Here is an 18,356-nt window from a genome sequence, read left to right as displayed (position 1 = left end):
TATTATTATTCATAAAGGTCATAATTATACAAAATATTATAATCATTTGAATAAAAGTTCATGTCTGTTCATTTATTATAAATAAATCTTTCAGTATAACCATTTTTATTATTTCTGATTAAGGAATTTGAGGTTTTGTTATATCCTAAAGACATAATTACTTTTAAGAAAGTATTTTTCAAGCTTCAAAGCCAAATTTTTTTTTATTATTTCTCTTCTCTTATTTATTTTTTCGAACAATTTAAAAAAAATTATATTTCGCACAAAGAAGATACAAGGAAAAGTAATTTGCATAATTTGGAGATCAATATTAGAGAATGCTCAAGGTGTCAAAAGATTAATATTTCCATTGACCAAAATATTAATTTTCATAAAAATCTATATTAAAGATATGTATTTTATTTTTTTGCATAATTACAGATAAGAAGATTAACTGAATGAGATAAATACGTTAATAATTAATTTTATTAGTGTGTAAAGTCAAAACACAATATGCAAAATATTGATTACATTGCATAAGTTTATGCATATACTGAAATTAGCTCCACAATTGGGTTTAATAAATCATATTATATCTATTTGAAAAATTAATACTTATAAAGACTGGCATGAAAAATAGCCTGAAAACATAAAAGAGAAATATATGAATTGATCTACAACCAAAAGAATTATCACTTATTATCAAGTAAGAAATTAAACTGGGTTCTAATGGAATGACTAATTGTTTAATTGTCATGTCTTAGTTATATATAGAATAGGCAAATTGTCCTATAGTTTCCATGAAAATAATAAAAAATAGGTAAAAGAATTTACCATAAAAAAATAGATATAAATAGAGAATATATGCAGAAAAAAAATTTGACTGCAAGATTAGTTTTATTTTTAAATTATGGCACCAAAATTACGATGATAAGTTGAGTCAAGCTATTTGTATGGTTCTATCTTTGTTGGTCATTTATAGATTAAAGGTTGATTTTTTTTTAATTTATTATTGGTCAAATTTTGACTAATGTTCAATTTTCATGAAAATTAATTAAAATTAAATTGATGTATGTGAATAATTATATTAAAATATGGTGTTTCATGGATTAATTGGTGGATAATAAACCAAATACTTATTATTATAAAAAACATAGGCAGTGTAACATGTATTTCATCTATTGGTATATTATACTAGTAGTGATTTTACAAAATAAAATTTTACTATGAACAATCACAAAGAAAAAATCATAAATAGCTGTTAAATAATTATCAATGGTTACACAAAAGTATTGTTGCTTTTCGTATATAGGATATTGATTAAAAGAAAAGGTATGTTATTAAAAAATATTGAAGCATTTGTTGGTTACTAGCATTTTGAAGGATACTCATCAATGTCTAAATTAGTTATGTTTATAAATTAGAAAAAAAATACAAATTTGATGTTCCAAAGGCATCGATACATTCATGTGTTTAATTCTATTTTGTGATGGCATAAAGAACATTGGTACACATTGCCATATATTATGAAAATGAAATGAATGGAATGGAATTTTCTTTCTTATATGTTAAAAAAGATATGGACTATGGAGACAGAATGTCATCATCAAATTAATATTTTATTGGTCAAAGACAATGAGGACATTTTTGCTTTTTGTACTTGGAAAAATGACTTTTGCAGGTTGTTATAATGAAAAATGAACAAGTTTGCAAGATTTTCAATAGTTTCATGACAATGGCAATGATGTGGCTAGTTATACACCAAATTAACATATGGGCTTAGATAATAATATTAGTTTTTCAAAGCCATAAACCTTGAAGTTAGCCAATTAATGATTTAATCAATGCAAATTCATCACGAGTTTTTGCATGAAATATGAGTAAAACTCATATTATAGTTATTTTTTATACTATTTTATGAAAATGATTCTTTGGATTCATGTTTCATGACTTGTGTTGATATGGTGATCTAAATATGAACATATTGATCACAAAATGATTGTGAAAATATTTGAAATTAAAGTTAAATATATTATGGACTCTTATTGTACATAGGCATATTGGTTTTATGAGTAAAGTTTGAATTTATTATACATCCGAAAATGTTATGACTAATTAAAAGTGGTAAATAATAGAAATATATAGGCTACACAATGGTGGAGAAATAAAGTTCTCATAAAATTTTAAAATCAAGTTTAGAGGTTTCAATAGTCATGAACTTGGAATTGGCCATTGGGCAATTAATATATGCATTCAAAACTCCTAATAACATTTCAGATAGTTGGTTTTCACCAAAATTCATCACTATAAATGAGATAACTTCAATAACAAATATACATGATTTGTAGGTATGATGTAGATTATTATGGTTGGCTTAGAATAGCCATAAGTCAAAATTGATGCCACTATCTTAATCACGTTATGGTAATTTTTTATTATGTATATAGTTTAATTCATGGATTGTACAAATGATTTGTCATATATGGTTTTATATAATAAAATTTTAAAATATATTTACTTTGGAAGCCATGAATGATTCAAAGATCTTGTGAATATGAAAACTTTTATAATAGCAAAAAGAATGTTATTTGATCAACTTGGGTGATGGAAATGGCTTTGTTCATGATAATAAGAACTATTAATAGTGTCTATGATGAAATAGATTTATATAAGTATTTATGAATTGACATAAAAAATTTTAAAAAGACACTATAAAAACATGATTATATTTGAAATCTGCTAATTGATATAAACTCTTATATTGAGTTAAAATATAAAAGTTTTTGAACTTTTATAGAAATATGAAGATATTTGCTAGTTATCTTTCACTAAAGGTGGATTTGGAGGCTTTCTATTAAAAAAAATCATTAAATAGTGAAAAGATAAATGAATTGACAACCTGATTAAATATATATGATATCTTAACAATTGAATGAAACATTTTTTAATAAAATAATGCATACTTGCAAATGGTAAGGGTGATAAGAATAAAAAAATTAAAAAAATAAAAATTATCATCATAGTGTTGTAAGATTTTAGTATAATTTTATGAGCAAATTATACAAACTAATAAGTTTAGACACTTATTAAAGTAAAATCATAAAAAGGTCCTTAAAAATATTAAAAGGATTAAAATGGTTTGGTTTATTCATTGAGTTTTTTTAATTGTACTAGAAGTATAATTGTATTAAAGATGTATAAAAGTATGAAAATAGAATGGTTGAAAGTTATGAGTATAGAGTAGTGGCCATAACCAAAACTAACTATTTCTTAAAATGATAAAAATGAGGCAATAATGTCTGGAGCATATAAATAATATGTAAAATAAAAAAGTTTAGACATATTAGCTTGAAGTGATTATATTAGAGATTTAATCTCAAGTATGTATAATTACCATAAAACAAAATTGAATTCCAAGATATTTGCTTAGTAGTACTACAAGTAGAATGGATTTAAACCATTACTATTAGATACCAATAATGAAAATCTAACGTTGAATTAGTAATCTCTAATTAAAGTTTAATGGGTAAAAATAAGTTATTGTTATGTGTTTGTTAAGTACTGTAAAATTCATTCAAAATTTAGAAACTAGTGTGATCCATTGCATGCAGAGGATAAGTTTTTATACTCTTAATGGAGTTTTAAATGTCTAAAGCAATGGAGACATAATTAAAACTCTACACATAAAAACATAGGAGTGGTACCGCTTCAATAAGAAGAATTAGAGTCTCTCTTGTAAATGTTTATGAATAAGATAAGCACATGGTTATAGTAGTGCTAAAAGTGATTATAAACCTCTGATAAAAAATAAATAAGTATTATATGTGTTATATTTTCAATTTTAACATTACGAGTTGAGGTTTGATCTATGAATACCATCAACTTTGTTAGAATTCTAAGATATATATATATATATACTAATTGAATGTTTAAATTGAGAGATACATTCTTATATGTTTAATATTTATTTGTGTGAAATGTTAAAGATTAGTACCAATATTTCAAACTAGTGAGGGATTATTGGTAGTTTAGAATACAATGCATCCCACATTGGATAAAAATATTTAACTATTGATAAGTAAAGTTAATTTTTATATTAATTTTATTCATATTTTTAATAATTATGTTTGAACAAAAATAATTATCATATGACAAATGGTTATAACTATTTGAATATAAATAGATTATTATTCATAAAGGTCATGATTATACAAAAGGTCATAGCCATTTGAATAAAAATTTATGTCTATTTATTCATTATAAATAAATCTTTCAGTATTACCATTTTCACTACTTTTGATTAGAGAGTTTGAGATTTTGTTATATCATTTTATTTATTTATTCTAACAGTTGATATATATAATAATAATATGATGAAGTTGACATATACAACAATTGTTGTCAAAAAAATTTCATTTGTATTCTTTTATTCTTTTTTTCCCTTGATACATTGTTTAAATAATGGTACAACTTTTTGATATTTTACATCAATTTTCTACATTTTATAATAAGCTCTAAAGGAGTGTCTATAACTTTGCGAGTATTATTATTTTTTGTGACATGTTCTTTTATTTTTTTTATCTAGTATTATATTTTTGTAAATATATTTTCCTTGACTATTCAAGTTAGAATTACTAAATTAATCTTAATTATGATTATTTGATTTTTTTTCTTTTTATTTCAATTTTGGTTTAGTGTTCTTGAATATTTTACTATAAAAATTAATTGATAATTATTTTTTTCTTTTCAATTTTACATTGTAAGGTTTTCATATTAAAATAAAAAGTTATAATGTTAAAAAAGAATATGAATAATGATAAATATCTTTTATCAAAAGTTTAATTTTGTTTATAAAGCTCTTTGAATAATTTAATTTGTTCCATTTATATATATTAATTTTTTATTTATTATTAATATTTGTTACTTATGTGTTTCTATCTTTTTTATGAATTTATTATTAAACTTTGAATCAAATCACATACAAAAAAAAAAAGAATAAAATTGTAAATAAAAATAAATGAAGAATAGTCTCTCTATACTCATTACAAATAAAATACTTAATAATCAAATAAAAAATGAGAAAAGTATTTTATTTGATTATTAAGTATTTTATTTGTAATGAGTATAGAGAGACTATTCTTCATTTATTTTTATTTACAATTTTATTCTTTTTTTTTTTTGTATGTGATTCGATACAAAGTTTAACCAATGATATTATTTGAATTTATATTGTGTTTTCAACTCAAAGTTCATATATTTATAATAAATCTTTGGCTTTTTCTTTTGCACACATATATAGTAAGTTTTTATTTCTTTTTTTTCTCAAACATATATAATAAATCTTTGGTTCAGCATATAACTTAGTATATAATTATTCTTTTCCAAAAAACATATCTTACAATATCTTAAATTATTAAAATTTCAAGTTTCAATAGCAATATAATTTTTTTTTAATGATATGATTTTATAACTAAAATATGCATATTCAAATTAATAAAAGGACAAATAATTATTTAAAGGAATCATGCATTTCCTTTAATTGATTTAAAAAGTAAGTGAAATCAAGTTGAAATCCTAAATTAATTAAGGCAATTTTGATCACACCTATAGAAAACTATTTAATTTGATTTTTTTCATTTAATTTTTTTAATTACATACAGTATCTATATGATAATGAATTACTCTTAGATATCATTTGGATATATGCATATGTAAATTTAATTAAGTGTTAAATAATATTATTTATTGAATGTTTGAATATTTTAAAAGTATTGTTTTCTTAGGTATCATTTGGATATATGAATGGTAATATAAAAAAAAAAATCAGTGCATTTCCAAAAAACATATATAATTATATAGTTTTTAAAGGATTTTTTCCATTTAACATTTATTATGAGTGCCTGAAATGCATATATGATAACATGAGCATAAGTTAAATGATGCAAGTAATTATTTTTTTAGTATATTTTTATTCTTGAAAGCAATGGCATTTTTAATGTTAAAAAATATTTATTTTCATTTATTTTTATTTATATATTTTTAATTCCCAATATCTAGGTGGAATTAAAAATAAATTTTTTATTAGTGAAATTCACATTTATATATTTTTAAAAAAACTAAAATAATATTTCTATGCAAAAATAATTATTTGAATTTTCTCCAATTTCTAGGTAGGGAGTCCAAAATCATATTTTTACTTAAAAATATCATCTTGTTTTTTAGTTCCAAAAAAATTGAAATGACTTATATACTTATCAATATCTTAAAAAGGAAATAAAAATACTTGTAAGAATCAATAACATATATCCAAAGCTATAGAAAAAAAATACCTTAATTAGACTTTAAATTAAAGTCCAAAAAATCAAGTGACCTAAACAAATGAAGCTTTAGGGTCAAAAAAATGTCGATCGAGCCTGTGCATAAGTCAGGCTTAAACATAGGTCAAGTCAATTAGTCTAGTAGGTTTGACCCCGTTTATTTTTTTTTTTAGGTTTAACTTTTCAAACTATTTTTTTCTTTATTTCTTTTTCTTTTTTTTTTCTCACTTCTTATTCTCTCATTCTTCTCGTAAACACTGATCGAACCTTTTCCCATCTTTTTTGTTTCTTCCTTTTCTCTTTTTTTTTTTCTTTTTTCTTTTAGTCAAATGACATATCCTTCTTCCTTTTTTTTACTGACATCAAGCTTTTTACATCCCCTTTTTTTTTCCATTCATCTTCTTATTTTTTTTCTTTTTTTCCCTATTTTTTTGTTGCCAAACTAAAACAATTCACCAAAATTTTTTCAATTATCTATTAAGTTTTTCACCGATTAGTGAAGATTATAGTTTGATCCTCTTTTTTTTTTGTGATTTTTCAAAAAAATGAAAGGGATTTTTTTTATTCTTGTGTTGGATTTTCTGTTAAAAAATTTTAGATGATATTCTTTTGGTTTTTCGATTAGTATTGGGATTGTCAATAGGTGATTTTTTTTTACAGAGGTGGTCTGGTGATGAAGGCTTGAGTAGTTAGGTTCTCTATATGCTGGTTGCTTAAAATGATTGTTAGTAGTGTGGGGTTAATGGTAGATTGTTTCTAATGGGATTATAGGGATGGGTTTTCAACAGTGGTTATGATTTTAGATGTAGAGGCAGTATTGTGGATGATGGGTTTAAGGGTGTCTTAGTGGGTAGTGGCATATTGGGTTATAAAGCTAGTGGTCAGGGAAGATTGTGTTGGTGAGAGTGGGGTTTTGGTATATGCAGAATGATAGTGCCAGAAATCGTTGTGTTCTAAGCTATGCTTATGACTACGAAATGGGAGCCTTTTTTTTTTCAATTTCGTGTTTTTTTCTTGAAACCTTCTCTTTTTTGTGAAATTGCCAAGGTTTTATACTGTAAGAATAGCATACTAACTTGGTCTAATTTGAAACTTTTAGAGCTTTATTACTACAATGGTGACTAGTTTTGTCACCTAGTTGTTTTTTTTTTTAGTCGTAGTGTCTTTCCTGAATTTATCTATAAGTCAAAAGTTAAAACTAGTGGTAAAAAAAAGGAATGGCTAGGAATGGTGAGACAAATTAGACGAAAGGAAAGCTGAGTTTGGGAAAGAAGGAAAGTAAAGAAGTTGTTGCTGACAGTTGACCTTATTGTCTGTTTTTCTTTTTTTTTTAAAAAAATGCATTTGAGCTTGTAAAAATAAATGTGGGAATTTATTGGCTTTTGGGCTTCTAAGCCCATATCATGGCTTAAACCAAAATTGAATTGGGCTTCAAGATCAAATTTGGGCTTAGAAATGAACCTTAGGCTTTTATTGGGCCTTAAGCCCAATTGATTCAAAATTGGATTGATCGAGCCTTAACCCACATAAGGAAGTCCTAATATGTAATACGAAATAAAAAATAAACCTAGTAAAATTAAAATATTTGAATCGTTTAAAATTGATATGTTTGATCCAAAATCAAAATCTAACATGATTAAATTATTTTGAACAAAATTAAGTGTCTACAGTTGCTTCTCTTTATATATTATTGAAAATCAAGAATAGGGTAAAGACATAGATAACAATTTTGTCTGGAATCAACAATTCACAGATTTTTCAAAAGTTTGTTTTTAATTTTTTGAACTTTTTAATTTTTTTGAGAATTTTTTGAACTTTTTTTAAATTTTTTGCTTTCTTTTTTTTGTTTTTTGATTTTTTGAAATTTTCTTAACTTTGGTTTTTTTTATTTTCTTAATTTTTGAATTTTTTGGATTTTTTGTCTTGTTTTTTTTTTTTTTTTAATTTTTGAAAAACTCCTCTCATTAAAAACTCCATAACTTTTGAAAATAAATTTAAAAACTCTTCTCATAAGAGGCTCCATAACTTGAAAAAATAGATTTAAAAACTTATCTCATCAGAGATTTCATAACTTTAAAAATGAACCTATAAACTTATCGGAAGCTCCACAACTTTGGAAATGAATTTAAAAACTCTTTTCATTAGAAGCTCCACAATTTTAAAAATAGATCATGATAACTCGAAGACTATACCCGAAGGTTTTATAAATCGAGACATTAAATCAGATTCGGTTACGAAAACTTACAAATCTTGCCTAGAGGACTTGAAAATTATGTCTGGAGGTCTTATAAATCATAATGCTAAAACATACTCTGTTTGAAAGACTTACAAATTTTACTTTGAAGTTTTACAAATCTCATCAGTAAAACAAATTTAACTCGAAAGACTTATAAATCTTACTTGTAAAACTTAAAATTTTCTTATCTAGGAAGTCTTAAAAAAATCCCAACATTTTCATTTAAAAAAAATAATGCTTTTAACTAATACCACATTTATTTTCAAATTTCTTTAACAACTTTTTTGGGATTAAGCTTAGAGGTCTTACAAATCCCAACAGATTTTGCTTGGAAGATTTTTGAATCCTACCTAAAGGACTAAAAAATATCGATACTCAAATAGATTTAGCTTAAAATACTTATGAATCTTACCTAGATAACTTATAGATTATGTCTAAATGTCTTACAAATCTTGACACCTATGAATGCTTCTTTCATTAGAGGCTCCACAACTTTGAATTTACAAATCTCGCACAAAATACTTAGAGATTATACCTAGAGGTCTTATAAATCTTAACACATATGAATTCTTCTTTTATTAAAGATTTCACAATTTTTTTTGCTTAGAAGACTTAAAAATTCATTCTGATTTTTGTCTTAAGGCCTAGTAACAAATTTCTAATCTTGATGCTTAAAGGTCTTAAGGATAACTTTCTCATCTTGATGCTAGGATGTCTTGAAAGGGTAAATTTCTTATTTTTATGCTCGGAAGTTTTCAAAATTTTTTAATCTTGAACATTTTAAAAGTTTTTAACATTTTTCTTTTTTAAAAATGTTATAAATCTTGCCTGAAAGACTTAGATTATACCTAAAGGTCTTATATATCTTGACACTATAAATACTCCTTTAAACAAAGGCTCTACAACTTCTAAAAATCTCATCATTTTTCATTTACCAAATCATCTCATCATCAAGGTCAAAGCCATTTTTTCAAAACGATTCCTTTTTCAGTTTGAAACTCTTTGCATTTCAAAATTCCTATCTCATCAGTTTTATCTCAAGAAATTTTCTTTCAAACCTTTCAATCATCTTAATATTTCATCCCTTAAATTGTTTTTTAATTTTTATTTTTAATCCATTATTTCAAAATTTTCTTTTTTATGATCATTTTAAATTCCAAATAAACATCTTTTCTTTCATTTTTCAGAAAGTTTGCACATTGACAAATGCAGTGATTGATTGCAATTATGCAAATGCAAATCTATAAATGCCTATTTCAATGATGTAAATGCAAATGATCTTATCAAGATACAGATGCAAATACACTTTACAAAAACGTAAATCTAACCATTAAATTTTATGCAAATGCTCATTGGATGATGCAAATGCATGATCTAAAGATGATACAGATGCTTTCTTAATGATGCAAACACAAATATTCTCACCAATGATGAAAATGGTATGCCTCTTACGAATGCAAATGCAAAATTTCTTACCATGGATGCGAATGCTTAAAAAAATCCTTCTTTTCATTTGTAAAATTTTTTTCTTTTTAATCCCTAATCACTCAATTATCAAATCATCTTTAATTTCTTTCCAAAAAATTTTCCTTTCCATTATCTTTCTTTGTTCTCTTTACATATTCACTTTTTATTCACATTTTCAAACCCAATCATACAACATGCATGAGATCAATACCAACTATATATCCTGTGGCAAATTCAAAAAAATAAATTGCCATGTTCTTGCTATTCTTTGAGTGCACTTTGAGGTAACATGTCTTTTCATTTCACAAAAAAATGCTTTTTTTCACATTTCTTTTTACCTCAATATCACACGTACACCCATACACATATTATTGTCCTTTTTATTGGAAAATGATCTCATTTATTCTCACCAAAGTTGATTTTTCCTTTTTTTAAAAAAAAAAATTCAATTTTTTCAAAAAGATTGATTTTTCAGTAAAAAATATTTTATTTCATAAATCAAAACTCTTACCACGAGTAATTTCTTTTTTACACCAAAATTGAGCTCTTTATTATTTATAGAAACGCCTAACAATTGACACAAAATTGACCACCAAAATTGCCTCACATAACTAAATCTCATGATCAAATAAAATGAAATATTTCAAAAAAAGATTTTCAAGTCTCTCGAGAATTGGCATTCACTATTATGGATGAAAGAGGTGACAATTTCCATTTTTAAATAGATTGATTGTTTATCACATCATGATTTTCAGTTCATTTAATAAGACTTCACCACTTAAAGGGAATAAAATATATGTATACTTTTCCATTTAGACTCATAAATGAAATCTAAATTTTTTAAAAAAACATGAATCCTTTAAAAACAAACATGTTTAACACTCTTTTTAATATCTAGATACGACATTTTGATAAATGTCAAGGGCAGTTGTGATTGACTAAAAATTTTGAAAGGGTATTTAAAAATGAGAGAAAATGGCACAAATTTTCAAAATCAATCATTTTAACAGTTTTCAAACTTTTAAGGCCTTGTATTCTTGGATTTTTCAAAGGTCTGAGTTGCTTCTTATTGACCTTTATTATTTTGCTTGGCATTAGGAGTAGCTTTAAAGTTTTTCAAGTTTGCTCTAAACTACCTATTTTTAGGGTTTTCACCTTAGAGCCATATCCTTTTTTTCTTTTTTACTTTTTTTTCTCTTTTTGATTATTACACCATGCACTTAAAAATTTAAACTTATCCAAAATGAGTTAATGGTCTAAATGGTAATTAGGTAATAAAGAAAGATAAAAAAGTTCATAGGTTTTTGGTTGTTCCTTAAAAAGAAGCTCCTTAATTTAAGCATCTATGATTAATCCAAATAAAGCTTTTTAAAGACGTAACGTAGGTCAAGGTTCGAGGTTTTTGAAGAAAATGATAAATGTTTAGGGTAATTAAATCAAAGATCATTCTTTCTCATTTGAAGAATTCACTTTGCGGCATATGTCCTTTCATTTTCACATACTTTTTGCTCAATCATTTTATGTCTTTTTTTTCCCTTTTATTTCCTTATATTCTTTTGTTCTTTTTTATTTTCTTTTTCATTTCTTATTTTCTCATTCTTTCGCTTTTTCTTTTCATTTTCTTTGAGTGGATTCATAATTTTTTATAACTTTTTATTAGACATATGCCCCAACCTATAAGGTTTCTTTTTGGATTTCACCATATTGAACCCTTAAATACACTTTTTTTTGCTCCCCAATGAAGAGAGTGATCCTTGATCATGGTTTATCTAGAAAAATTTTATTAGGCTTAAAGGGGTAGCAAGGGATAAAGTTCTTTATTTATGAAAGGATGATAAAATATGGCTATTTGTCATCTTAAACACAATCACTTAAGCTAAAGAGTAATAAAAGATGGCAATTTGTCATATTAAACATAATCACTTAAACTAAAGGGTAATCCTTTAGGTTAAAAAAAGTTTTTCAAAATTTTCCTTTTTTATTTTGGATTTTGCTGTTTTCCTAACTTTACTTTACCTTTTGAGTTATATGGTTTTTTTTTTGTCTAGTTTCTTTAAAAATTTTAGGCTTTTTCAGATTTTTCAAGTTTTTGTTTGAACTTATTTGAAATTTTCAAAATGTATGATTTCTTTTTTTTTTTTCACATGCTTTCATAACTTATACTTTAATTTGCTTCACCAAGATCACCATGCATGGAAAATGTTCACATTTTAACATGCCACCTCTAATGAACTCGTTTAGGATCTCAACTTTTTGTTTCACTCCATAAATGAAAACGATTGATCAAAACTTAAGTTATTTTAAAGGTAATAAACGATCTTATTTTTTAGTCAATGTATCATAAGACATAGAGCTACGGTAATTTCTGGTAAAGAATTGAATAACTGATGTGTTTAAACTCATTTGAAAAAATTCGAGTGGGTGGCTATCACAATTAAAGTTCTAGAATAATCTTGATAGATATTAAATTACCAGCATTTAGAACTTAAAAAAGTTAAGTTTACTTAATTTTCAAAAAATCCATCAGGAAAAATCTCAAAATAATTGCTTTAATTGTTCATTGCCTAGGTAAAAATGATCATTCTTTTTGTTATGGTATAATCAAATGAAGGCATAGTTTTGGGAATATAAATGTATATTCCTTGAAATATTAAGGATCTAAGTGATTTTCATTCACATGGGCTTGGCCATGAAATAGTTGAAGGAAAAGTGAGATTGGTCTATAATGATTACCAATTCTTTTGAGACTTCTTTTATTATTTAAAAAAATTTTCATTTTTCATTTTTTTTCATTTTTTTTGTAACTCTTTTATTTTGTGAATTCATCATGTGGGGTTTTATTATGAACAATTGCATAAAAATAAATTTCATAAAAAAATTCCAAAGTATTCATTTTTTAAAAAATAAAGTCCAACAATATTAATTCAAATATCTCTTGATAACACCATATGCATGGCATGCACAAAATAAAAGTTTAAAGGTTTAGAACAAAATTATCCTCTTTTGATCATTCAAAACTTGAAACTCTTTCTTATATCTCAGTTTCTCAAATTTCATGATTGAACAAATTCAACTTTCATTGTTTCATAAGTTTTAGAGTCAAAATACCGCTCTTAATGAAATCCCCAACTCTTTTTTTCAACTACTTGTATTTTTTGATCGAATGGTCAATTGTCCCCAAATGATAATCACACTTATTATTAAGATCACAACTCCTTGTTAATGGATTTGAAGTTATTTTCAAAGGCATAAGAGTGAGGTACTAGCCCTTTATTAGAAAAAGCAAAAGATAAGAAATAGGGATTAAAAGTTTTTATTGGCCATTTCTTGATCTTATTTGGCTTATTGTTGGTTAGGTGTAGGCCCCGGTGTAGGAATAGGATAGCAAGTGGCCATTGGAGGATAGAGATTTACTTGAAAGCCTAACTGCTTTGTCGGTTGACAAAAATATAAACTTTGAGAGATATTCCCTATGATCAAAAAATAAGGTTAATGAAAAAGATTAAGATTGTATGGGATAAAGTTATTGATAAATGCCCTTCAAATGTGGCTGCTTGCATCTCCCCTTCATTCTTTTTTGATGTGCTACCTTTTTCAACATCAATTACATTTTTCATTTCAAGCCTACCATTCTTGATTGTATTTTTTATTATTTTCTCAAAGATCACCATATCAACAAAATTTTTAGTGACATTCCCAATCATTTTTTCATAATAGAAAGAATTTAAAATGCTGATAAAAAGAACAATGATTTTTTTCTCTATAAGAGGTGATTATACTTGAGTAGCCATGTCTTTTCATGTTTGGTGTACTTTTTAAAGCTTACATTGGCTCTCTTTCTCATGTTTTGTAAAGATAATTTATCAAGAGCCAAGTCAACCATATGTTTGTACTAAACAATAAAAGCCCGTGCAAAAGTCATCCATAAACATATTTAACTTTTATCTAATTAGGTATACCATTTAGCTACTGCTTGTTAGGCTGTCTTATAATCAGTGAATCAGAAGCTATCATCGTAGGTATAACCTATTATCTTTTGGTAAAATATCATGAAATGAGTGAACGAGCACTTAGTTTCATCATCTTTTTTAAAATATGACACTTTGAATTTTACAAAAAAGATCAGGTCGGGGACTAAACTGAGCTGATTTGCTTCAACATTCCTAAAAATATTTTTTTTACTCGAAGTTTTTCATCTAGTAGTTCATACTTGTTTTGTATTTTCATGTTCTCAACTGGCTTCAGCATGTTTTCAACTTCTCTTATTCCCTAGAATCATCTAAGTTTGATATTAAGATAAGATCAACAAAATTAGATCCTGGGTTAGTGTGTCCATGAATCGGTGGTTGATTAGCAAAAAGACCCTTATAGGTATAAGGCTACCCTTTTATTGGCTATTGGTATATGCCTTAGAAAACTTATACATAGGGAATAGTGAATTTTGGTCGGTATAATAGTTCTTTAACATTGACATATTCTTTTGGTTTGGATGTATCAATGACTTTACCTTTCGACGAGCCTAATAATAGTCATTTTAGTTCCATCATTTGTTTATGCACACTCTCTTGCATCTCATCCATTCTTTTTCTAATATCCTCCCGAGCTTTTTTATCCTTTTAATTCTAGCCCTTTGATTGCCCATGTTGTGAACATAACTCCTTTCAAAATATTTAACAAAAAATTAACATTATTGAACCCTTATTATTGAAAAATACGAGATTAAATCTATTTTACATGATGGTTAATGTGCATGATATGATCATGGATATATGAGTGGTGCAAAATGCAATTGAGGCGCATGATGCTTGAAAGATGAATATTTACATACATATGATGCCTAAATGATAAAAAATCATACCACTTATGTAAATATGTATGCATGAGACACAATATCATGTTACAATGGTGGTGAGATGTGTTTACATAAAATGTAATTTGTACAATGTATATTTTATTAGAATCATATCATTTGTGAATTTACACGATTAAAACATAATGCCATACTTCATGAATAATGAGATGTATACATATAATGATGAAACATATTTAAATGAAATGTACTAATATATTATATGCATGACAAAATGTATTTACAAAAAGTGCAATGCATGTACTATGCAGATTTAATGAAACAGAGACTATTATTCAAGTGTGTGTGAAAAGAAGTATGTGTACAACCTTATTATTTTCAAATATGAAAAATGATGAAAATGACCATAAAAAGGATCAAATGATATACAATGAGCAAAATGACACTCAAAGTTGAAAATTTCTTTTCTTTTGTCTTTTTCTTAAAATAAAAATTCATGAAAATTTTTCTTATGGAAAAACAAGCACATAAAATGACCAAAATCTAAAGATTTTTTAATTCATATTTCATGCTTCTACTTCTTATTTAATCAATAATTAAATAATTAAAAAACCCCCTTTTTTGAAAAATTTTGTTTTTGTTTGTTGGAACATACAAAGAAAAAATCACTTTTTAAAAAAAAAAACATTTTTTAAAGATGTAACTTTTGAACAACACTAGACAAATCGAACTGCATGTCAAGAAAATTTATTAAAAGAATATTTTTCATTTATTCATCTTTTTTCTCTTTTTTTTTTTTCAAAATCTTAGTTTTATTTGCACTAATATTATACTTAAATACAGATTGTATCAAAGTGTTTTTCACATGTCCTAATTTGGGTAATTTCTATGAAAATGTCGACATGGCTCTACCTAAGGATGGTCTTTTAAGGTTCACTATATGCTAGGTTGAGATTTATATGTGTAAAAGTTCTTAAATTATTTTTCACATCATCGTCCATTACAAACTAGTAAGGCATCTTGATCCTCACCCATGATAAATTACAAATGAAAAAAGTTTAATCTAAGTGGGAGTATTTTGCTAGCCATTACAGAGGTATTCATCATAGGAGAACATAAGTACTTCACTCTTTCCTTAAAAGGTAAGAGATCGGGTATAGAGCTCATGCATACACTGTTGATGTGATTATATGCAAAGAAACATGTCAACACTTTATAACATTACAACCTTATCCTAAAAGCCCAAATATTTATTAAAAACAGTATATAAAAACATAATAAAAAATATAAATAAATTATGTAATCAAATTATAGATGCAATGTAAAACATTTTTTTTAGAAAATCAAAATTAAAGAAACCAAATTTAAATATTAACTAAGACCATTAAATCAAAACTTAAGATAAAATATGATCATTTTCTGGCCTGACTCTCTAAAAAAAATGACAATTTTTTAGTAGAGTCGTCAAGCTATCATAATGGTTTTGGAGACTACTAGATAAAAATTTTAAAATTTTCAAACTTTCAGGGGGAGTCACAATCAATCTTTTTTGGCTAGATATAATTGATCACTTAAAAAACTTATCTTTTTAATAAAAGTTTAAAGTTAATTAAAACTTATTAAAAAGATATGTTTTTTGTCTACGAAAAATAAAAATCGAGTTTAGGAATACGATTATGTATGGAGAAGGATTACAGTGCCCATTTAAAAAAAATGTTACAGACTAATCATGTGTTATCCTTAATATTTATAAAAATGGTCTTAATTTTAATATTCAAAATAATTTCACTTAAAATTTATTTTTTGCAAAAATCTTTTCTTTTAAACATTTGTTTAGGAATAAAATGAAAATCTTTAATTTCGAAGAAAATTTTTTAAATTCCCCAATAGTTAGATGAAATTTCAAAAAATACTTCTCCACTTGAATTCTCATAATAATCCTTAAAATCTAACTTAATATTACTTTGTAAAAAGTAATTATTGAGAAGTCTTTCAATATCTAGGTAAGGTCCTAAAATTATCTTTATTTAGGAATATTAGTTTTTTATTTGAAACAAATTTTCAAAATCTCCATTTATATATTTTCAAAAATAATAAAATGTAAATGATGTAACATAAAGCGACTGAATGATGCAAGTACAAAATAAAATGCATATGATCAATTTGATCTCACTTAATTTTATTTTGTTTATTTTTCATCATTTATTTTAAAAACTTTTAGTGATAAAAGAAAAATTATTTATCATTATTGTTATGTTAGAAAAATCTCTTTAATTCTCCAGGTAGAATTTAAAAAAATTAATCATTCGCTTAAGAAATGTTCACAATTAATTTTTAATAAAATTGATAATGATACTTCTAAGAAAAAAATTATTCGAATTCCTTCTAATATTTAGACAAGGTGTTCAAAATCCTTTTTTCTTTAGGTATTTTATTCTATATATTTTTTAAAGAAATTTTGCCATTTCACAATTATTATAAATGCTTGAAATGCATATGTGATAATATGAGCATAAATTAAATTATATATGTAATTATTTTTTTAGTAGATTTTTATTCATAAAAGCAATGGCATTTTTAATCTTAAAACATATTTATTTTTATTTATATATTTTTAGTTTTTCAATAATTAGGTGGCATTAAAAAATAAAATTTTTATTGGTGAAATTCGTATTTATATATTTTAAAAAATAAGATAATATTTCTTTGAAAAAATAATTATTTGAATTTCCTACAATATCTAAGTAGGGAGTCCAAAATCATATTTTTACTTAAAAATATCATCTTATTTTTTATTTTCAAAAAAATTATGTGACTTCTATACTCACCAATATCTTAAAAATGAAAGAAAAATATATGCAATAATTGATAACATATATCTTTAGCTATAGAAGAAGGGGGAAAAAAAAACCTTAATTTGACTTTAAATTGAAGTCCAAAAAATCAAGTGGCCTAAACAAGGAAAGCTTCTGGGTCAAGAGGATGTGGATCGAACATAGGTCTAGTCAATTAGTCAAGTCAGTTTGATTTGTCAGTCTTTTTTTCAGGTTAGACTTTTCAAACTATTTTTTCTTTTTTTTTTCTTTTTCTCTTTCTTTTGTTCTTTTTTTCTTTGTCCCTTCTTCTCTCAAACACTGACTGAACCTCTTCCCCTTTTTTTTCTTTTTTTTTCTTATTCTTCTTCTTTTTTCTTTTCCTTTCTCTTTACCAAACGACTTCTTTTTCTCTTTTTTTTTTGTTAATGCCAAGCCTTTCATAACCTCATTTCTTTTTTGTTTTCTTTTTCTTTTTCCCTTTATTTATTCTTCTTTTTTCACTCATTCTTCCTATTTGGTTGTTGAATCAAAATAATTCATCAAATTTTTTCAATTTTTTACTAGATTTAATTTTTTTTATGATTTTCAAAAAAAATGAAAAAGGATTTTTTTTCTGAGGTTAGATTTTCGATTAAAGATTTTTAAGTGATATTCTTTTAGTTTTTTGATTATGTTGGGGCTATGAATAGGTGATTTTTTTTACACAAGTGATGTGGTGATGAAGGCTCGAG

This window comes from Durio zibethinus, chromosome 13 (assembly GCF_047325235.1).
Source record: "Durio zibethinus cultivar Kanyao isolate XHJ-2024 chromosome 13, ASM4732523v1, whole genome shotgun sequence".
In the NCBI taxonomy this organism is placed as follows: Eukaryota; Viridiplantae; Streptophyta; class Magnoliopsida; order Malvales; family Malvaceae; genus Durio; species Durio zibethinus.
Note: the sequence above shows the minus strand (reverse complement) of the source record.